The following is a 20,770-nucleotide window of genomic DNA, read 5'->3' on the forward strand; positions in this document are numbered from 1 at the left end:
CATTAATATTACACTCTTTAATCCCTCAATGCAATGAATAATAAGAAAATCACCACAGTGGAGATGTAATGTTGGGGATCGTAGCCATAGAGACCAAAGTCATTTAAATTTGCAGGTTTTAAGCCTCTGTATATCTACTAATGAGAGTGACCTGTTAACATAGTGGTGTGACGTGACTGAACTGAAACAGGCCTCAAGACCCCATTCAAAGTACTGCAGTGACTGCTAATGTTGTGATTGTAACTTGGAGGTTCTTAGTTTTCCAAAACCCTAATCAAGATACATGGAAGCTGAGTGCCACAGCGCTTGGGCTGCTGTGCTTGCCATCTTCAAATGTACCTCCTAACACCATTTGCTATTTCAGCCCAAGGAAAAAAAAATGCAAAAGCAGAGTGGCGCAGTGGAAGCTTGCTGGGCCCATAACCCGGGGGTCGGTGGACCTGTAGTTGACTGGCAGCTGTCTTTGGTAGTGTGGCCGAGTGGTCGAAGGCGCTGGATTTAGGCTCCAGTCTCTGTGGAGGCGTGGGTTGAAATCCCACCACTGCCATTGTGACCATCAAAAGTACAAGTCTGATTTCAAGAAAGAGAACAAATGTTACCTTGAAGTTGATGGAAATCTTACACATGTAGTTGTCCTTTGGGGAGATAACCCAAATGTCAAGTGTACCTTCATTCTCTGCTAAGGTGCAAACATGAATCCCAGTTCATTCTTTGTGCGCCTTGCAGTGGAGATGTAATGTTGGGGATCGTAGCCAGAGAGACCAAAGTCATTTGAAGTTGCAGGTTTTTAGCCTCTGTATATCTACTAATGAGGGTGACCTGTTAACATAGTGGTGTAAAGTGATTAAATCCTGCCATTGTGAATGCTCTATTTGGTGGCAGTTTCACCATCAAAAGTACAAGTCTGCTTTCAAGAAAAAAAAACAAATGTTACCTTGAAGTTGATGGAACTCTGAAGAAATCTTACAGATGTAGTTGTCCTTTGGAGAGGTAACCCATATATCAAGTGTACCTTCATTCTCTGCTAAGGTGCAAACATGAATCCCAGTTTATTCTTTGTGCGCCTTGCAGTGGACATGTAATGTTGGGGATCGTAGCCATAGAGACCAAAGTCATTTGAAGTTGCAGATTTTAAGCCTCTGTATATGTACTAATGAGAGTGACCTGTTAACATAGTGGTGTGACGTGACTGAACTGAAACAGGCCTCAAGACCCCATTCAAAGTACTGCAGTGACTGCTAATGTTGTGATTGTAACTTGGAGGTTCTTAGTTTTCCAAAACCCTAATCAAGATACATGGAAGCTGAGTGTCACAGCGCTTGGGCTGCTGTGCTTGCAATCTTCAAATGTGCCTCCTAACACCATTTGCTATCTCAGCCCAAGGAAAAAAAAATGCAAAAGCAGAGTGGCGCAGTGGAAGCTTGCTGGGCCCATAACCCGGAGGTCGGTGGACCTGTAGTTGACTAGCACCTGTCTTTGGTAGTGTGGCCGAGTGGTCGAAGGCGCTGGATTTAGGCTCCAGTCTCTGTGGAGGCGTGGGTTCAAATCCCACCACTGCCATTGTGAATGCTCTATTTGGTGGCACTTTCACCATCAAAAGTACAAGTCTGATTTCAAGAAAGAGATCAAATGTTATCTTGAAGTTGATGGAAATCTTACACATGTAGTTGTCCTTTGGGGAGATAACCCAATTGTACCTTCATTCTCTGCTAAGGTGCAAACATGAATCCCAGTTCGTTCTTTGTGCGCCTTGCAGTGGACATGTAATGTTGGGGATCGTAGCCATAGAGACCAAAGTCATTTGAAGTTGCAGGTTTTAAACCTCTGTATATCTACTAATGAGGGTGACCTGTTAACATAGTGGTGTAAAGTGATTAAATCCTGCCATTGTGAATGTTCTATTTGATGGCAGTTTCACCATCAAAAGTACAAGTCTGCTTTCTAGAAAAAAACAAAACAAATGTTACCTTTAAGTTGATGGAACTTAGAGGAAATCTTACACATGTAGTTGTCCTTTTTCAAGGCTTATTTTTATTTGTGGCCATTACTCTTCAGGTTTTGGAAATGCAGGTTAAGGATGTGGCTGAGGTCACCCAGATGCTATGCATTGTCAGTCAGTAGGTCTAACATTCATACACTATGACTCAGAGTCCAAACCATTAATATTACACTCTTTAATCCCTCAATGCAATGAATAATAAGAAAATCACCACAGTGGAGATGTAATGTTGGGGATCGTAGCCATAGAGACCAAAGTCATTTAAATTTGCAGGTTTTAAGCCTCTGTATATCTACTAATGAGAGTGACCTGTTAACATAGTGGTGTGACGTGACTGAACTGAAACAGGCCTCAAGACCCCATTCAAAGTACTGCAGTGACTGCTAATGTTGTGAGTGTAACTTGGAGGTTCTTAGTTTTCCAAAACCCTAATCAAGATACATGGAAGCTGAGTGCCACAGCGCTTGGGCTGCTGTGCTTGCAATCTTCAAATGTACCTCCTAACACCATTTGCTATTTCAGCCCAAGGAAAAAAAAATGCAAAAGCAGAGTGGCGCAGTGGAAGCTTGCTGGGCCCATAACCCGGGGGTCGGTGGACCTGTAGTTGACTGGCAGCTGTCTTTGGTAGTGTGGCCGAGTGGTCGAAGGCGCTGGATTTAGGCTCCAGTCTCTGTGGAGGCGTGGGTTGAAATCCCACCACTGCCATTGTGACCATCAAAAGTACAAGTCTGATTTCAAGAAAGAGAACAAATGTTACCTTGAAGTTGATGGAAATCTTACACATGTAGTTGTCCTTTGGGGAGATAACCCAAATGTCAAGTGTACCTTCATTCTCTGCTAAGGTGCAAACATGAATCCCAGTTCATTCTTTGTGCGCCTTGCAGTGGAGATGTAATGTTGGGGATCGTAGCCAGAGAGACCAAAGTCATTTGAAGTTGCAGGTTTTTAGCCTCTGTATATCTACTAATGAGGGTGACCTGTTAACATAGTGGTGTAAAGTGATTAAATCCTGCCATTGTGAATGCTCTATTTGGTGGCAGTTTCACCATCAAAAGTACAAGTCTGCTTTCAAGAAAAAAAAACAAATGTTACCTTGAAGTTGATGGAACTCTGAAGAAATCTTACAGATGTAGTTGTCCTTTGGAGAGGTAACCCATATATCAAGTGTACCTTCATTCTCTGCTAAGGTGCAAACATGAATCCCAGTTTATTCTTTGTGCGCCTTGCAGTGGACATGTAATGTTGGGGATCGTAGCCATAGAGACCAAAGTCATTTGAAGTTGCAGATTTTAAGCCTCTGTATATGTACTAATGAGAGTGACCTGTTAACATAGTGGTGTGACGTGACTGAACTGAAACAGGCCTCAAGACCCCATTCAAAGTACTGCAGTGACTGCTAATGTTGTGATTGTAACTTGGAGGTTCTTAGTTTTCCAAAACCCTAATCAAGATACATGGAAGCTGAGTGTCACAGCGCTTGGGCTGCTGTGCTTGCAATCTTCAAATGTGCCTCCTAACACCATTTGCTATCTCAGCCCAAGGAAAAAAAAATGCAAAAGCAGAGTGGCGCAGTGGAAGCTTGCTGGGCCCATAACCCGGAGGTCGGTGGACCTGTAGTTGACTAGCACCTGTCTTTGGTAGTGTGGCCGAGTGGTCGAAGGCGCTGGATTTAGGCTCCAGTCTCTGTGGAGGCGTGGGTTCAAATCCCACCACTGCCATTGTGAATGCTCTATTTGGTGGCACTTTCACCATCAAAAGTACAAGTCTGATTTCAAGAAAGAGATCAAATGTTATCTTGAAGTTGATGGAAATCTTACACATGTAGTTGTCCTTTGGGGAGATAACCCAATTGTACCTTCATTCTCTGCTAAGGTGCAAACATGAATCCCAGTTCGTTCTTTGTGCGCCTTGCAGTGGACATGTAATGTTGGGGATCGTAGCCATAGAGACCAAAGTCATTTGAAGTTGCAGGTTTTAAACCTCTGTATATCTACTAATGAGGGTGACCTGTTAACATAGTGGTGTAAAGTGATTAAATCCTGCCATTGTGAATGTTCTATTTGATGGCAGTTTCACCATCAAAAGTACAAGTCTGCTTTCTAGAAAAAAACAAAACAAATGTTACCTTTAAGTTGATGGAACTTAGAGGAAATCTTACACATGTAGTTGTCCTTTTTCAAGGCTTATTTTTATTTGTGGCCATTACTCTTCAGGTTTTGGAAATGCAGGTTAAGGATGTGGCTGAGGTCACCCAGATGCTATGCATTGTCAGTCAGTAGGTCTAACATTCATACACTATGACTCAGAGTCCAAACCATGAATATTACACTCTTTAATCCCTCAATGCAATGAATAATAAGAAAATCACCACAGTGGAGATGTAATGTTGGGGATCGTAGCCATAGAGACCAAAGTCATTTAAATTTGCAGGTTTTAAGCCTCTGTATATCTACTAATGAGAGTGACCTGTTAACATAGTGGTGTGACGTGACTGAACTGAAACAGGCCTCAAGACCCCATTCAAAGTACTGCAGTGACTGCTAATGTTGTGAGTGTAACTTGGAGGTTCTTAGTTTTCCAAAACCCTAATCAAGATACATGGAAGCTGAGTGCCACAGCGCTTGGGCTGCTGTGCTTGCAATCTTCAAATGTACCTCCTAACACCATTTGCTATTTCAGCCCAAGGAAAAAAAAATGCAAAAGCAGAGTGGCGCAGTGGAAGCTTGCTGGGCCCATAACCTGGGGGTCGGTGGACCTGTAGTTGACTGGCAGCTGTCTTTGGTAGTGTGGCCGAGTGGTCGAAGGCGCTGGATTTAGGCTCCAGTCTCTGTGGAGGCGTGGGTTCAAATCCCACCACTGCCATTGTGACCATCAAAAGTACAAGTCTGATTTCAAGAAAGAGAACAAATGTTACCTTGAAGTTGATGGAAATCTTACACATGTAGTTGTCCTTTGGGGAGATAACCCAAATGTCAAGTGTACCTTCATTCTCTGCTAAGGTGCAAACATGAATCCCAGTTCATTCTTTGTGCGCCTTGCAGTGGACATGTAATGTTGGGCATCGTAGCCATAGAGACCAAAGTCATTTGAAGTTGCAGGTTTTAAGCCTCTGTATATCTACTAATGAGGGTGACCTGTTAACATAGTGGTGTAAAGTGATTAAATCCTGCCATTGTGAATGTTCTATTTGATGGCAGTTTCACCATCAAAAGTACAAGTCTGCTTTCTAGAAAAAAAAAACAAATGTTACTTTTAAGTTGATGGAACTTAGAGGAAATCTTACACATGTAGTTGTCCTTTTTCAAGGCTTATTTTTATTTGTGGCCATTACTCTTCAGGTTTTGGAAATGCAGGTTAAGGATGTGGCTGAGGTCACCCAGATGCTATGCATTGTCAGTCAGTAGGTCTAACATTCATACACTATGACTCAGAGTCCAAACCATTAATATTACACTCTTTAATCCCTCAATGCAATGAATAATAAGAAAATCACCACAGTGGAGATGTAATGTTGGGGATCGTAGCCATAGAGACCAAAGTCATTTGAAGTTGCAGATTTTAAGCCTCTGTATATGTACTAATGAGAGTGACCTGTTAACATAGTGGTGTGACGTGACTGAACTGAAACAGGCCTCAAGACCCCATTCAAAGTACTGCAGTGACTGCTAATGTTGTGATTGTAACTTGGAGGTTCTTAGTTTTCCAAAACCCTAATCAAGATACATGGAAGCTGAGTGTCACAGCGCTTGGGCTGCTGTGCTTGCAATCTTCAAATGTGCCTCCTAACACCATTTGCTATCTCAGCCCAAGGAAAAAAAAATGCAAAAGCAGAGTGGCGCAGTGGAAGCTTGCTGGGCCCATAACCCGGAGGTCGGTGGACCTGTAGTTGACTGGCACCTGTCTTTGGTAGTGTGGCCGAGTGGTCGAAGGCGCTGGATTTAGGCTCCAGTCTCTGTGGAGGCGTGGGTTCAAATCCCACCACTGCCATTGTGACCATCAAAAGTACAAGTCTGATTTCAAGAAAGAGAACAAATGTTACCTTGAAGTTGATGGAAATCTTACACATGTAGTTGTCCTTTGGGGAGATAACCCAAATGTCAAGTGTACCTTCATTCTCTGCTAAGGTGCAAACATGAATCCCAGTTCATTCTTTCTGCGCCTTGCAGTGGACATGTAATGTTGGGGATCGTAGCCATAGAGACCAAAGTCATTTGAATTTGCAGGTTTTAAGCCTCTGTATATCTACTAATGAGAGTGACCTGTTAACATAGTGGTGTAAAGTGATTAAATCCTGCCATTGTGAATGCTCTATTTGGTGGCAGTTTCACCATCAAAAGTACAAGTCTGCTTTCTAGAAAAAAAAAAAACAAATGTTACCTTTAAGTTGATGGAACTTAGAGGAAATCTTACACATGTAGTTGTCCTTTTTCAAGGCTTATTTTTATTTGTGGCCATTACTCTTCAGGTTTTGGAAATGCAGGTTAAGGATGTGGCTGAGGTCACCCAGATGCTATGCATTGTCAGTCAGTAGGTCTAACATTCATACACTATGACTCAGAGTCCAAACCATTAATATTACACTCTTTAATCCCTCAATGCAATGAATAATAAGAAAATCACCACAGTGGAGATGTAATGTTGGGGATCGTAGCCATAGAGACCAAAGTCATTTGAAGTTGCAGATTTTAAGCCTCTGTATATGTACTAATGAGAGTGACCTGTTAACATAGTGGTGTGACGTGACTGAACTGAAACAGGCCTCAAGACCCCATTCAAAGTACTGCAGTGACTGCTAATGTTGTGATTGTAACTTGGAGGTTCTTAGTTTTCCAAAACCCTAATCAAGATACATGGAAGCTGAGTGTCACAGCGCTTGGGCTGCTGTGCTTGCAATCTTCAAATGTACCTCCTAACACCATTTGCTATTTCAGCCCAAGGAAAAAAAAATGCAAAAGCAGAGTGGCGCAGTGGAAGCTTGCTGGGCCCATAACCCGGGGGTCGGTGGACCTGTAGTTGACTGGCAGCTGTCTTTGGTAGTGTGGCCGAGTGGTCGAAGGCGCTGGATTTAGGCTCCAGTCTCTGTGGAGGCGTGGGTTCAAATCCCACCACTGCCATTGTGACCATCAAAAGTACAAGTCTGATTTCAAGAAAGAGAACAAATGTTACCTTGAAGTTGATGGAAATCTTACACATGTAGTTGTCCTTTGGGGAGATAACCCAAATGTCAAGTGTACCTTCATTCTCTGCTAAGGTGCAAACATGAATCCCAGTTCATTCTTTGTGCGCCTTGCAGTGGACATGTAATGTTGGGGATTGTAGCCATAGAGACCAAAGTCATTTGAAGTTGCAGATTTTAAGCCTCTGTATATGTACTAATGAGAGTGACCTGTTAACATAGTGGTGTGACGTGACTGAACTGAAACAGGCCTCAAGACCCCATTCAAAGTACTGCAGTGACTGCTAATGTTGTGATTGTAACTTGGAGGTTCTTAGTTTTCCAAAACCCTAATCAAGATACATGGAAGCTGAGTGCCACAGCGCTTGGGCTGCTGTGCTTGCAATCTTCAAATGTACCTCCTAACACCATTTGCTATTTCAGCCCAAGGAAAAAAAAATGCAAAAGCAGAGTGGCGCAGTGGAAGCTTGCTGGGCCCATAACCCGGGGGTCGGTGGACCTGTAGTTGACTGGCAGCTGTCTTTGGTAGTGTGGCCGAGTGGTCGAAGGCGCTGGATTTAGGCTCCAGTCTCTGTGGAGGCGTGGGTTCAAATCCCACCACTGCCATTGTGACCATCAAAAGTACAAGTCTGATTTCAAGAAAGAGAACAAATGTTACCTTGAAGTTGATGGAAATCTTACACATGTAGTTGTCCTTTGGGGAGATAACCCAAATGTCAAGTGTACCTTCATTCTCTGCTAAGGTGCAAACATGAATCCCAGTTCATTCTTTGTGCGCCTTGCAGTGGACATGTAATGTTGGGGATTGTAGCCATAGAGACCAAAGTCATTTGAAGTTGCAGATTTTAAGCCTCTGTATATGTACTAATGAGAGTGACCTGTTAACATAGTGGTGTGACGTGACTGAACTGAAACAGGCCTCAAGACCCCATTCAAAGTACTGCAGTGACTGCTAATGTTGTGATTGTAACTTGGAGGTTCTTAGTTTTCCAAAACCCTAATCAAGATACATGGAAGCTGAGTGCCACAGCGCTTGGGCTGCTGTGCTTGCAATCTTCAAATGTACCTCCTAACACCATTTGCTATTTCAGCCCAAGGAAAAAAAAATGCAAAAGCAGAGTGGCGCAGTGGAAGCTTGCTGGGCCCATAACCCGGGGGTCGGTGGACCTGTAGTTGACTGGCAGCTGTCTTTGGTAGTGTGGCCGAGTGGTCGAAGGCGCTGGATTTAGGCTCCAGTCTCTGTGGAGGCGTGGGTTGAAATCCCACCACTGCCATTGTGACCATCAAAAGTACAAGTCTGATTTCAAGAAAGAGAACAAATGTTACCTTGAAGTTGATGGAAATCTTACACATGTAGTTGTCCTTTGGGGAGATAACCCAAATGTCAAGTGTACCTTCATTCTCTGCTAAGGTGCAAACATGAATCCCAGTTCATTCTTTGTGCGCCTTGCAGTGGACATGTAATGTTGGGGATCGTAGCCATAGAGACCAAAGTCATTTGAAGTTGCAGATTTTAAGCCTCTGTATATGTACTAATGAGAGTGACCTGTTAACATAGTGGTGTGACGTGACTGAACTGAAACAGGCCTCAAGACCCCATTCAAAGTACTGCAGTGACTGCTATTGTTGTGATTGTAACTTGGAGGTTCTTAGTTTTCCAAAACCCTAATCAAGATACATGGAAGCTGAGTGCCACAGCGCTTGGGCTGCTGTGCTTGCAATCTTCAAATGTACCTCCTAACACCATTTGCTATTTCAGCCCAAGGAAAAAAAAATGCAAAAGCAGAGTGGCGCAGTGGAAGCTTGCTGGGCCCATAACCCGGGGGTCGGTGGACCTGTAGTTGACTGGCAGCTGTCTTTGGTAGTGTGGCCGAGTGGTCGAAGGCGCTGGATTTAGGCTCCAGTCTCTGTGGAGGCGTGGGTTCAAATCCCACCACTGCCATTGTGAATGCTCTATTTTATGGAACTTTCACCATCAAAAGTACAAGTCTGATTTCAAGAAAGAGAACAAATGTTACCATGAAGTTGATGGAAATCTTACACATGTAGTTGTCCTTTGGGGAGATAACCCAAATGTCAAGTGTACCTTCATTCTCTGCTAAGGTGCAAACATGAATCCCAGTTTATTCTTTGTGCGCCTTGCAGTGGACATGTAATGTTGGGGATCGTAGCCATAGAGACCAAAGTCATTTGAAGTTGCAGATTTTAAGCCTCTGTATATGTACTAATGAGAGTGACCTGTTAACATAGTGGTGTGACGTGACTGAACTGAAACAGGCCTCAAGACCCCATTCAAAGTACTGCAGTGACTGCTAATGTTGTGATTGTAACTTGGAGGTTCTTAGTTTTCCAAAACCCTAATCAAGATACATGGAAGCTGAGTGCCACAGCGCTTGGGCTGCTGTGCTTGCAATCTTCAAATGTACCTCCTAACACCATTTGCTATTTCAGCCCAAGGAAAAAAAAATGCAAAAGCAGAGTGGCGCAGTGGAAGCTTGCTGGGCCCATAACCCGGGGGTCGGTGGACCTGTAGTTGACTGGCAGCTGTCTTTGGTAGTGTGGCCGAGTGGTCGAAGGCGCTGGATTTAGGCTCCAGTCTCTGTGGAGGCGTGGGTTGAAATCCCACCACTGCCATTGTGACCATCAAAAGTACAAGTCTGATTTCAAGAAAGAGAACAAATGTTACCTTGAAGTTGATGGAAATCTTACACATGTAGTTGTCCTTTGGGGAGATAACCCAAATGTCAAGTGTACCTTCATTCTCTGCTAAGGTGCAAACATGAATCCCAGTTCATTCTTTGTGCGCCTTGCAGTGGACATGTAATGTTGGGGATCGTAGCCATAGAGACCAAAGTCATTTGAAGTTGCAGATTTTAAGCCTCTGTATATGTACTAATGAGAGTGACCTGTTAACATAGTGGTGTGACGTGACTGAACTGAAACAGGCCTCAAGACCCCATTCAAAGTACTGCAGTGACTGCTAATGTTGTGATTGTAACTTGGAGGTTCTTAGTTTTCCAAAACCCTAATCAAGATACATGGAAGCTGAGTGCCACAGCGCTTGGGCTGCTGTGCTTGCAATCTTCAAATGTACCTCCTAACACCATTTGCTATTTCAGCCCAAGGAAAAAAAAATGCAAAAGCAGAGTGGCGCAGTGGAAGCTTGCTGGGCCCATAACCCGGGGGTCGGTGGACCTGTAGTTGACTGGCAGCTGTCTTTGGTAGTGTGGCCGAGTGGTCGAAGGCGCTGGATTTAGGCTCCAGTCTCTGTGGAGGCGTGGGTTGAAATCCCACCACTGCCATTGTGACCATCAAAAGTACAAGTCTGATTTCAAGAAAGAGAACAAATGTTACCTTGAAGTTGATGGAAATCTTACACATGTAGTTGTCCTTTGGGGAGATAACCCAAATGTCAAGTGTACCTTCATTCTCTGCTAAGGTGCAAACATGAATCCCAGTTCATTCTTTGTGCGCCTTGCAGTGGACATGTAATGTTGGGGATCGTAGCCAGAGAGACCAAAGTCATTTGAAGTTGCAGGTTTTAAGCCTCTGTATATCTACTAATGAGGGTGACCTATTAACATAGTGGTGTGACGTGACTGAACTGAAACAGGCCTCAAGACCCCATTCAAAGTACTGCAGTGACTGCTAATGTTGTGATTGTAACTTGGAGGTTCTTAGTTTTCCAAAACCCTAATCAAGATACATGGAAGCTGAGTGTCACAGCGCTTGGGCTGCTGTGCTTGCAATCTTCAAATGTGCCTCCTAACACCATTTGCTATCTCAGCCCAAGGAAAAAAAAATGCAAAAGCAGAGTGGCGCAGTGGAAGCTTGCTGGGCCCATAACCCGGAGGTCGGTGGACCTGTAGTTGACTGGCACCTGTCTTTGGTAGTGTGGCCGAGTGGTCGAAGGCGCTGGATTTAGGCTCCAGTCTCTGTGGAGGCGTGGGTTCAAATCCCACCACTGCCATTGTGAATGTTCTCTTTGGTGGCACTTTCACCATCAAAAGTACAAGTCTGATTTCAAGAAAGAGAACAAATGTTACCTTGAAGTTGATGGAAATCTTACACATGTAGTTGTCCTTTGGGGAGATAACCCAAGTGTACCTTCATTCTCTGCTAAGGTGCAAACATGAATCCCAGTTCGTTCTTTGTGCGCCTTGCAGTGGACATGTAATGTTGGGGATCGTAGCCATAGAGACCAAAGTCATTTGAAGTTGCAGATTTTAAGCCTCTGTATATGTACTAATGAGAGTGACCTGTTAACATAGTGGTGTGACGTGACTGAACTGAAACAGGCCTCAAGACCCCATTCAAAGTACTGCAGTGACTGCTAATGTTGTGATTGTAACTTGGAGGTTCTTAGTTTTCCAAAACCCTAATCAAGATACATGGAAGCTGAGTGTCACAGCGCTTGGGCTGCTGTGCTTGCAATCTTCAAATGTGCCTCCTAACACCATTTGCTATCTCAGCCCAAGGGAAAAAAAATGCAAAAGCAGAGTGGCGCAGTGGAAGCTTGCTGGGCCCATAACCCGGAGGTCGGTGGACCTGTAGTTGACTGGCACCTGTCTTTGGTAGTGTGGCCGAGTGGTCGAAGGCGCTGGATTTAGGCTCCAGTCTCTGTGGAGGCGTGGGTTCAAATCCCACCACTGCCATTGTGAATGTTCTCTTTCACCATCAAAAGTACAAGTCTGATTTCAAGAAAGAGATCAAATGTTACCTTGAAGTTGATGGAAATCTTACACATGTAGTTGTCCTTTGGATAACCCAAGTGTACCTTCATTCTCTGCTAAGGTGCAAACATGAATCCCAGTTCGTTCTTTGTGCGCCTTGCAGTGGACATGTAATGTTGGGAATCGTAGCCATAGAGACCAAAGTCATTTGAATTTGCAGGTTTTAAGCCTCTGTATATCTACTAATGAGAGTGACCTGTTAACATAGTGGTGTAAAGTGATTAAATCCTGCCATTGTGAATGCTCTATTTGGTGGCAGTTTCACCATCAAAAGTACAAGTCTGCTTTCTAGAAAAAAAAAAACCAAATGTTACCTTTAAGTTGATGGAACTTAGAGGAAATCTTACACATGTAGTTGTCCTTTTTCAAGGCTTATTTTTATTTGTGGCCATTACTCTTCAGGTTTTGGAAATGCAGGTTAAGGATGTGGCTGAGGTCACCCAGATGCTATGCATTGTCAGTCAGTAGGTCTAACATTCATACACTATGACTCAGAGTCCAAACCATTAATATTACACTCTTTAATCCCTCAATGCAATGAATAATAAGAAAATCACCACAGTGGAGATGTAATGTTGGGGATCGTAGCCATAGAGACCAAAGTCATTTGAAGTTGCAGATTTTAAGCCTCTGTATATGTACTAATGAGAGTGACCTGTTAACATAGTGGTGTGACGTGACTGAACTGAAACAGGCCTCAAGACCCCATTCAAAGTACTGCAGTGACTGCTAATGTTGTGATTGTAACTTGGAGGTTCTTAGTTTTCCAAAACCCTAATCAAGATACATGGAAGCTGAGTGTCACAGCGCTTGGGCTGCTGTGCTTGCAATCTTCAAATGTACCTCCTAACACCATTTGCTATCTCAGCCCAAGGAAAAAAAATGCAAAAGCAGAGTGGCGCAGTGGAAGCTTGCTGGGCCCATAACCCGGAGGTCGGTGGACCTGTAGTTGACTGGCAGCTGTCTTTGGTAGTGTGGCCGAGTGGTCGAAGGCGCTGGATTTAAGCTCCAGTCTCTGTGGAGGCGTGGGTTGAAATCCCACCACTGCCATTGTGAATGCTCTATTTTATGGAACTTTCACCATCAAAAGTACAAGTCTGATTTCAAGAAAGAGAACAAATGTTACCATGAAGTTGATGGAAATCTTACACATGTAGTTGTCCTTTGGGGAGATAACCCAAATGTCAAGTGTACCTTCATTCTCTGCTAAGGTGCAAACATGAATCCCAGTTTATTCTTTGTGCGCCTTGCAGTGGACATGTAATGTTGGGGATCGTAGCCATAGAGACCAAAGTCATTTGAAGTTGCAGATTTTAAGCCTCTGTATATGTACTAATGAGAGTGACCTGTTAACATAGTGGTGTGACGTGACTGAACTGAAACAGGCCTCAAGACCCCATTCAAAGTACTGCAGTGACTGCTAATGTTGTGATTGTAACTTGGAGGTTCTTAGTTTTCCAAAACCCTAATCAAGATACATGGAAGCTGAGTGCCACAGCGCTTGGGCTGCTGTGCTTGCAATCTTCAAATGTACCTCCTAACACCATTTGCTATTTCAGCCCAAGGAAAAAAAAATGCAAAAGCAGAGTGGCGCAGTGGAAGCTTGCTGGGCCCATAACCCGGGGGTCGGTGGACCTGTAGTTGACTGGCAGCTGTCTTTGGTAGTGTGGCCGAGTGGTCGAAGGCGCTGGATTTAGGCTCCAGTCTCTGTGGAGGCGTGGGTTGAAATCCCACCACTGCCATTGTGACCATCAAAAGTACAAGTCTGATTTCAAGAAAGAGAACAAATGTTACCTTGAAGTTGATCGAAATCTTACACATGTAGTTGTCCTTTGGGGAGATAACCCAAATGTCAAGTGTACCTTCATTCTCTGCTAAGGTGCAAACATGAATCCCAGTTCATTCTTTGTGCGCCTTGCAGTGGACATGTAATGTTGGGGATCGTAGCCAGAGAGACCAAAGTCATTTGAAGTTGCAGGTTTTAAGCCTCTGTATATCTACTAATGAGGGTGACCTGTTAACATAGTGGTGTAAAGTGATTAAATCCTACCATTGTGAATGCTCTATTTGGTGGCAGTTTCACCATCAAAAGTACAAGTCTGCTTTCAAGAAAAAAAAACAAATGTTACCTTGAAGTTGATGGAACTCTGAAGAAATCTTACAGATGTAGTTGTCCTTTGGAGAGGTAACCCATATATCAAGTGTACCTTCATTCTCTGCTAAGGTGCAAATATGAATCCCAGTTTATTCTTTGTGCGCCTTGCAGTGGACATGTAATGTTGGGGATCGTAGCCATAGAGACCAAAGTCATTTGAAGTTGCAGATTTTAAGCCTCTGTATATGTACTAATGAGAGTGACCTGTTAACATAGTGGTGTGACGTGACTGAACTGAAACAGGCCTCAAGACCCCATTCAAAGTACTGCAGTGACTGCTAATGTTGTGATTGTAACTTGGAGGTTCTTAGTTTTCCAAAACCCTAATCAAGATACATGGAAGCTGAGTGTCACAGCGCTTGGGCTGCTGTGCTTGCAATCTTCAAATGTACCTCCTAACACCATTTGCTATCTCAGCCCAAGGAAAAAAAATGCAAAAGCAGAGTGGCGCAGTGGAAGCTTGCTGGGCCCATAACCCGGAGGTCGGTGGACCTGTAGTTGACTGGCAGCTGTCTTTGGTAGTGTGGCCGAGTGGTCGAAGCCGCTGGATTTAAGCTCCAGTCTCTGTGGAGGCGTGGGTTCAAATCCCACCACTGCCATTGTGAATGCTCTATTTTATGGAACTTTCACCATCAAAAGTACAAGTCTGATTTCAAGAAAGAGAACAAATGTTACCATGAAGTTGATGGAAATCTTACACATGTAGTTGTCCTTTGGGGAGATAACCCAAATGTCAAGTGTACCTTCATTCTCTGCTAAGGTGCAAACATGAATCCCAGTTTATTCTTTGTGCGCCTTGCAGTGGACATGTAATGTTGGGGATCGTAGCCATAGAGACCAAAGTCATTTGAAGTTGCAGATTTTAAGCCTCTGTATATGTACTAATGAGAGTGACCTGTTAACATAGTGGTGTGACGTGACTGAACTGAAACAGGCCTCAAGACCCCATTCAAAGTACTGCAGTGACTGCTAATGTTGTGATTGTAACTTGGAGGTTCTTAGTTTTCCAAAACCCTAATCAAGATACATGGAAGCTGAGTGCCACAGCGCTTGGGCTGCTGTGCTTGCAATCTTCAAATGTACCTCCTAACACCATTTGCTATTTCAGCCCAAGGAAAAAAAAATGCAAAAGCAGAGTGGCGCAGTGGAAGCTTGCTGGGCCCATAACCCGGGGGTCGGTGGACCTGTAGTTGACTGGCAGCTGTCTTTGGTAGTGTGGCCGAGTGGTCGAAGGCGCTGGATTTAGGCTCCAGTCTCTGTGGAGGCGTGGGTTGAAATCCCACCACTGCCATTGTGACCATCAAAAGTACAAGTCTGATTTCAAGAAAGAGAACAAATGTTACCTTGAAGTTGATCGAAATCTTACACATGTAGTTGTCCTTTGGGGAGATAACCCAAATGTCAAGTGTACCTTCATTCTCTGCTAAGGTGCAAACATGAATCCCAGTTCATTCTTTGTGCGCCTTGCAGTGGACATGTAATGTTGGGGATCGTAGCCAGAGAGACCAAAGTCATTTGAAGTTGCAGGTTTTAAGCCTCTGTATATCTACTAATGAGGGTGACCTGTTAACATAGTGGTGTAAAGTGATTAAATCCTACCATTGTGAATGCTCTATTTGGTGGCAGTTTCACCATCAAAAGTACAAGTCTGCTTTCAAGAAAAAAAAACAAATGTTACCTTGAAGTTGATGGAACTCTGAAGAAATCTTACAGATGTAGTTGTCCTTTGGAGAGGTAACCCATATATCAAGTGTACCTTCATTCTCTGCTAAGGTGCAAATATGAATCCCAGTTTATTCTTTGTGCGCCTTGCAGTGGACATGTAATGTTGGGGATCGTAGCCATAGAGACCAAAGTCATTTGAAGTTGCAGATTTTAAGCCTCTGTATATGTACTAATGAGAGTGACCTGTTAACATAGTGGTGTGACGTGACTGAACTGAAACAGGCCTCAAGACCCCATTCAAAGTACTGCAGTGACTGCTAATGTTGTGATTGTAACTTGGAGGTTCTTAGTTTTCCAAAACCCTAATCAAGATACATGGAAGCTGAGTGTCACAGCGCTTGGGCTGCTGTGCTTGCAATCTTCAAATGTACCTCCTAACACCATTTGCTATCTCAGCCCAAGGAAAAAAAATGCAAAAGCAGAGTGGCGCAGTGGAAGCTTGCTGGGCCCATAACCCGGAGGTCGGTGGACCTGTAGTTGACTGGCAGCTGTCTTTGGTAGTGTGGCCGAGTGGTCGAAGCCGCTGGATTTAAGCTCCAGTCTCTGTGGAGGCGTGGGTTCAAATCCCACCACTGCCATTGTGAATGCTCTATTTTATGGAACTTTCACCATCAAAAGTACAAGTCTGATTTCAAGAAAGAGAACAAATGTTACCATGAAGTTGATGGAAATCTTACACATGTAGTTGTCCTTTGGGGAGATAACCCAAATGTCAAGTGTACCTTCATTCTCTGCTAAGGTGCAAACATGAATCCCAGTTTATTCTTTGTGCGCCTTGCAGTGGACATGTAATGTTGGGGATCGTAGCCATAGAGACCAAAGTCATTTGAAGTTGCAGATTTTAAGCCTCTGTATATGTACTAATGAGAGTGACCTGTTAACATAGTGGTGTGACGTGACTGAACTGAAACAGGCCTCAAGACCCCATTCAAAGTACTGCAGTGACTGCTAATGTTGTGATTGTAACTTGGAGGTTCTTAGTTTTCCAAAACCCTAATCAAGATACATGGAAGCTGAGTGCCACAGCGCTTGGGCTGCTGTGCTTGCAATCTTCAAATGTACCTCCTAACACCATTTGCTATTTCAGCCCAAGGAAAAAAAAATGCAAAAGCAGAGTGGCGCAGTGGAAGCTTGCTGGGCCCATAACCCGGGGGTCGGTGGACCTGTAGTTGACTGGCAGCTGTCTTTGGTAGTGTGGCCGAGTGGTCGAAGGCGCTGGATTTAGGCTCCAGTCTCTGTGGAGGCGTGGGTTGAAATCCCACCACTGCCATTGTGACCATCAAAAGTACAAGTCTGATTTCAAGAAAGAGAACAAATGTTACCTTGAAGTTGATCGAAATCTTACACATGTAGTTGTCCTTTGGGGAGATAACCCAAATGTCAAGTGTACCTTCATTCTCTGCTAAGGTGCAAACATGAATCCCAGTTCATTCTTTGTGCGCCTTGCAGTGGACATGTAATGTTGGGGATCGTAGCCAGAGAGACCAAAGTCATTTGAAGTTGCAGGTTTTAAGCCTCTGTATATCTACTAATGAGGGTGACCTGTTAACATAGTGGTGTAAAGTGATTAAATCCTACCATTGTGAATGCTCTATTTGGTGGCAGTTTCACCATCAAAAGTACAAGTCTGCTTTCAAGAAAAAAAAACAAATGTTACCTTGAAGTTGATGGAACTCTGAAGAAATCTTACAGATGTAGTTGTCCTTTGGAGAGGTAACCCATATATCAAGTGTACCTTCATTCTCTGCTAAGGTGCAAATATGAATCCCAGTTTATTCTTTGTGCGCCTTGCAGTGGACATGTAATGTTGGGGATCGTAGCCATAGAGACCAAAGTCATTTGAAGTTGCAGATTTTAAGCCTCTGTATATGTACTAATGAGAGTGACCTGTTAACATAGTGGTGTGACGTGACTGAACTGAAACAGGCCTCAAGACCCCATTCAAAGTACTGCAGTGACTGCTAATGTTGTGATTGTAACTTGGAGGTTCTTAGTTTTCCAAAACCCTAATCAAGATACATGGAAGCTGAGTGTCACAGCGCTTGGGCTGCTGTGCTTGCAATCTTCAAATGTACCTCCTAACACCATTTGCTATCTCAGCCCAAGGAAAAAAAATGCAAAAGCAGAGTGGCGCAGTGGAAGCTTGCTGGGCCCATAACCCGGAGGTCGGTGGACCTGTAGTTGACTGGCAGCTGTCTTTGGTAGTGTGGCCGAGTGGTCGAAGGCGCTGGATTTAAGCTCCAGTCTCTGTGGAGGCGTGGGTTCAAATCCCACCACTGCCATTGTGAATCCTCTATTTTATGGAACTTTCACCATCAAAAGTACAAGTCTGATTTCAAGAAAGAGAACAAATGTTACCATGAAGTTGATGGAAATCTTACACATGTAGTTGTCCTTTGGGGAGATAACCCAAATGTCAAGTGTACCTTCATTCTCTGCTAAGGTGCAAACATGAATCCCAGTTTATTCTTTGTGCGCCTTGCAGTGGACATGTAATGTTGGGGATCGTAGCCATAGAGACCAAAGTCATTTGAAGTTGCAGATTTTAAGCCTCTGTATATGTACTAATGAGAGTGACCTGTTAACATAGTGGTGTGACGTGACTGAACTGAAACAGGCCTCAAGACCCCATTCAAAGTACTGCAGTGACTGCTAATGTTGTGATTGTAACTTGGAGGTTCTTAGTTTTCCAAAACCCTAATCAAGATACATGGAAGCTGAGTGCCACAGCGCTTGGGCTGCTGTGCTTGCAATCTTCAAATGTACCTCCTAACACCATTTGCTATTTCAGCCCAAGGAAAAAAAAATGCAAAAGCAGAGTGGCGCAGTGGAAGCTTGCTGGGCCCATAACCCGGGGGTCGGTGGACCTGTAGTTGACTGGCAGCTGTCTTTGGTAGTGTGGCCGAGTGGTCGAAGGCGCTGGATTTAGGCTCCAGTCTCTGTGGAGGCGTGGGTTGAAATCCCACCACTGCCATTGTGACCATCAAAAGTACAAGTCTGATTTCAAGAAAGAGAACAAATGTTACCTTGAAGTTGATGGAAATCTTACACATGTAGTTGTCCTTTGGGGAGATAACCCAAATGTCAAGTGTACCTTCATTCTCTGCTAAGGTGCAAACATGAATCCCAGTTCATTCTTTGTGCGCCTTGCAGTGGACATGTAATGTTGGGGATCGTAGCCAGAGAGACCAAAGTCATTTGAAGTTGCAGGTTTTAAGCCTCTGTATATCTACTAATGAGGGTGACCTGTTAACATAGTGGTGTAAAGTGATTAAATCCTACCATTGTGAATGCTCTATTTGGTGGCAGTTTCACCATCAAAAGTACAAGTCTGCTTTCAAGAAAAAAAAACAAATGTTACCTTGAAGTTGATGGAACTCTGAAGAAATCTTACAGATGTAGTTGTCCTTTGGAGAGGTAACCCATATATCAAGTGTACCTTCATTCTCTGCTAAGGTGCAAATATGAATCCCAGTTTATTCTTTGTGCGCCTTGCAGTGGACATGTAATGTTGGGGATCGTAGCCATAGAGACCAAAGTCATTTGAAGTTGCAGATTTTAAGCCTCTGTATATGTACTAATGAGAGTGACCTGTTAACATAGTGGTGTGACGTGACTGAACTGAAACAGGCCTCAAGACCCCATTCAAAGTACTGCAGTGACTGCTAATGTTGTGATTGTAACTTGGAGGTTCTTAGTTTTCCAAAACCCTAATCAAGATACATGGAAGCTGAGTGTCACAGCGCTTGGGCTGCTGTGCTTGCAATCTTCAAATGTACCTCCTAACACCATTTGCTATCTCAGCCCAAGGAAAAAAAATGCAAAAGCAGAGTGGCGCAGTGGAAGCTTGCTGGGCCCATAACCCGGAGGTCGGTGGACCTGTAGTTGACTGGCAGCTGTCTTTGGTAGTGTGGCCGAGTGGTCGAAGGCGCTGGATTTAAGCTCCAGTCTCTGTGGAGGCGTGGGTTCAAATCCCACCACTGCCATTGTGAATGCTCTATTTGGTGGAACTTTCACCATCAAAAGTACAAGTCTGATTTCAAGAAAGAGAACAAATGTTACCATGAAGTTGATGGAAATCTTACACATGTAGTTGTCCTTTGGGGAGATAACCCAAATGTCAAGTGTACCTTCATTCTCTGCTAAGGTGCAAACATGAATCCCAGTTTATTCTTTGTGCGCCTTGCAGTGGACATGTAATGTTGGGGATCGTAGCCATAGAGACCAAAGTCATTTGAAGTTGCAGATTTTAAGCCTCTGTATATGTACTAATGAGAGTGACCTGTTAACATAGTTGTGTGACGTGACTGAACTGAAACAGGCCTCAAGACCCCATTCAAAGTACTGCAGTGACTGCTAATGTTGTGATTGTAACTTGGAGGTTCTTAGTTTTCCAAAACCCTAATAAAGATACATGGAAGCTGAGTGTCACAGCGCTTGGGCTGCTGTGCTTGCAATCTTCAAATGTACCTCCTAACACCATTTGCTATCTCAGCCCAAGGAAAAAAAAATGCAAAAGCAGAGTGGCGCAGTGGAAGCTTGCTGGGCCCATAACCCGGAGGTCGGTGGACCTGTAGTTGACTGGCAGCTGTCTTTGGTAGTGTGGCCGAGTGGCACTTCCATCATCAAAAGTACAAGTCTGCTTTCAAGAAAAAAACCAATGTTATCTTGAAGTTGATGGAACTTAGAGGAAATCTTACACATGTAGTTGTCTTTTAGGAAGGTAACCCATATGTCAGGTGTACTTTCTTTCTCTGCTAAGGTGCAAACATGAATCCCAGACCTTTCTTGGTGTGCCTTGCAGTCTTAATGCGTGACCACAGAAAGATAGCTCATTTTGCCAAGTCTAACTTGTGACTGACATTTTGAAGAATTTCAGTTTCTTCTACTGCCAGAGATAAAGGAGACTTTGGTCCGGAATAATTTTTATATGTGGAACTACAGAGAGTCCTGTATGAAGCGTATACATTAAGATCACACAA

The 20,770-nt window shown here is 43.8% G+C and overlaps 23 non-coding genes across 23 annotated transcripts; all 23 read left to right on the forward strand.

Moving 5' to 3' along the window:
• The first annotated feature begins 465 nt into the window (after positions 1-465).
• trnal-uag (transfer RNA leucine (anticodon UAG)) lies at positions 466-547 on the forward strand. The gene has a single exon. It is a non-coding gene; the product is annotated as a tRNA-Leu (tRNA).
• Positions 548-1,478: 931 nt separating this feature from the next.
• On the forward strand, positions 1,479-1,560 carry trnal-uag (transfer RNA leucine (anticodon UAG)). Its single transcript has one exon. It is a non-coding gene; the product is annotated as a tRNA-Leu (tRNA).
• Positions 1,561-2,622: 1,062 nt separating this feature from the next.
• Positions 2,623-2,704, forward strand: trnal-uag (transfer RNA leucine (anticodon UAG)). Its single transcript has one exon. It is a non-coding gene; the product is annotated as a tRNA-Leu (tRNA).
• A 931-nt stretch (positions 2,705-3,635) lies between these two features.
• trnal-uag (transfer RNA leucine (anticodon UAG)) lies at positions 3,636-3,717 on the forward strand. Its single transcript has one exon. It is a non-coding gene; the product is annotated as a tRNA-Leu (tRNA).
• A 1,062-nt stretch (positions 3,718-4,779) lies between these two features.
• Positions 4,780-4,861, forward strand: trnal-uag (transfer RNA leucine (anticodon UAG)). Its single transcript has one exon. It is a non-coding gene; the product is annotated as a tRNA-Leu (tRNA).
• Positions 4,862-5,904: 1,043 nt separating this feature from the next.
• Positions 5,905-5,986, forward strand: trnal-uag (transfer RNA leucine (anticodon UAG)). The gene has a single exon. It is a non-coding gene; the product is annotated as a tRNA-Leu (tRNA).
• Positions 5,987-7,031: 1,045 nt separating this feature from the next.
• Positions 7,032-7,113, forward strand: trnal-uag (transfer RNA leucine (anticodon UAG)). The gene has a single exon. It is a non-coding gene; the product is annotated as a tRNA-Leu (tRNA).
• A 586-nt stretch (positions 7,114-7,699) lies between these two features.
• trnal-uag (transfer RNA leucine (anticodon UAG)) lies at positions 7,700-7,781 on the forward strand. Its single transcript has one exon. It is a non-coding gene; the product is annotated as a tRNA-Leu (tRNA).
• A 586-nt stretch (positions 7,782-8,367) lies between these two features.
• Positions 8,368-8,449, forward strand: trnal-uag (transfer RNA leucine (anticodon UAG)). Its single transcript has one exon. It is a non-coding gene; the product is annotated as a tRNA-Leu (tRNA).
• Positions 8,450-9,035: 586 nt separating this feature from the next.
• Positions 9,036-9,117, forward strand: trnal-uag (transfer RNA leucine (anticodon UAG)). Its single transcript has one exon. It is a non-coding gene; the product is annotated as a tRNA-Leu (tRNA).
• A 610-nt stretch (positions 9,118-9,727) lies between these two features.
• Positions 9,728-9,809, forward strand: trnal-uag (transfer RNA leucine (anticodon UAG)). Its single transcript has one exon. It is a non-coding gene; the product is annotated as a tRNA-Leu (tRNA).
• A 586-nt stretch (positions 9,810-10,395) lies between these two features.
• Positions 10,396-10,477, forward strand: trnal-uag (transfer RNA leucine (anticodon UAG)). Its single transcript has one exon. It is a non-coding gene; the product is annotated as a tRNA-Leu (tRNA).
• A 586-nt stretch (positions 10,478-11,063) lies between these two features.
• trnal-uag (transfer RNA leucine (anticodon UAG)) lies at positions 11,064-11,145 on the forward strand. Its single transcript has one exon. It is a non-coding gene; the product is annotated as a tRNA-Leu (tRNA).
• A 603-nt stretch (positions 11,146-11,748) lies between these two features.
• On the forward strand, positions 11,749-11,830 carry trnal-uag (transfer RNA leucine (anticodon UAG)). The gene has a single exon. It is a non-coding gene; the product is annotated as a tRNA-Leu (tRNA).
• A 1,046-nt stretch (positions 11,831-12,876) lies between these two features.
• On the forward strand, positions 12,877-12,958 carry trnal-uaa (transfer RNA leucine (anticodon UAA)). Its single transcript has one exon. It is a non-coding gene; the product is annotated as a tRNA-Leu (tRNA).
• Positions 12,959-13,568: 610 nt separating this feature from the next.
• trnal-uag (transfer RNA leucine (anticodon UAG)) lies at positions 13,569-13,650 on the forward strand. The gene has a single exon. It is a non-coding gene; the product is annotated as a tRNA-Leu (tRNA).
• Positions 13,651-14,580: 930 nt separating this feature from the next.
• trnal-uaa (transfer RNA leucine (anticodon UAA)) lies at positions 14,581-14,662 on the forward strand. The gene has a single exon. It is a non-coding gene; the product is annotated as a tRNA-Leu (tRNA).
• Positions 14,663-15,272: 610 nt separating this feature from the next.
• On the forward strand, positions 15,273-15,354 carry trnal-uag (transfer RNA leucine (anticodon UAG)). The gene has a single exon. It is a non-coding gene; the product is annotated as a tRNA-Leu (tRNA).
• Positions 15,355-16,284: 930 nt separating this feature from the next.
• Positions 16,285-16,366, forward strand: trnal-uaa (transfer RNA leucine (anticodon UAA)). The gene has a single exon. It is a non-coding gene; the product is annotated as a tRNA-Leu (tRNA).
• A 610-nt stretch (positions 16,367-16,976) lies between these two features.
• Positions 16,977-17,058, forward strand: trnal-uag (transfer RNA leucine (anticodon UAG)). The gene has a single exon. It is a non-coding gene; the product is annotated as a tRNA-Leu (tRNA).
• Positions 17,059-17,988: 930 nt separating this feature from the next.
• Positions 17,989-18,070, forward strand: trnal-uaa (transfer RNA leucine (anticodon UAA)). Its single transcript has one exon. It is a non-coding gene; the product is annotated as a tRNA-Leu (tRNA).
• Positions 18,071-18,680: 610 nt separating this feature from the next.
• On the forward strand, positions 18,681-18,762 carry trnal-uag (transfer RNA leucine (anticodon UAG)). Its single transcript has one exon. It is a non-coding gene; the product is annotated as a tRNA-Leu (tRNA).
• Positions 18,763-19,692: 930 nt separating this feature from the next.
• trnal-uaa (transfer RNA leucine (anticodon UAA)) lies at positions 19,693-19,774 on the forward strand. Its single transcript has one exon. It is a non-coding gene; the product is annotated as a tRNA-Leu (tRNA).
• Positions 19,775-20,770: the final 996 nt, after the last annotated feature.

Source organism: Leuresthes tenuis, unplaced genomic scaffold, assembly GCF_036924035.1.
Source record: "Leuresthes tenuis unplaced genomic scaffold, fLeuTen1.0.hap1 SCAF_11, whole genome shotgun sequence".
In the NCBI taxonomy this organism is placed as follows: domain Eukaryota; kingdom Metazoa; phylum Chordata; class Actinopteri; order Atheriniformes; family Atherinopsidae; genus Leuresthes; species Leuresthes tenuis.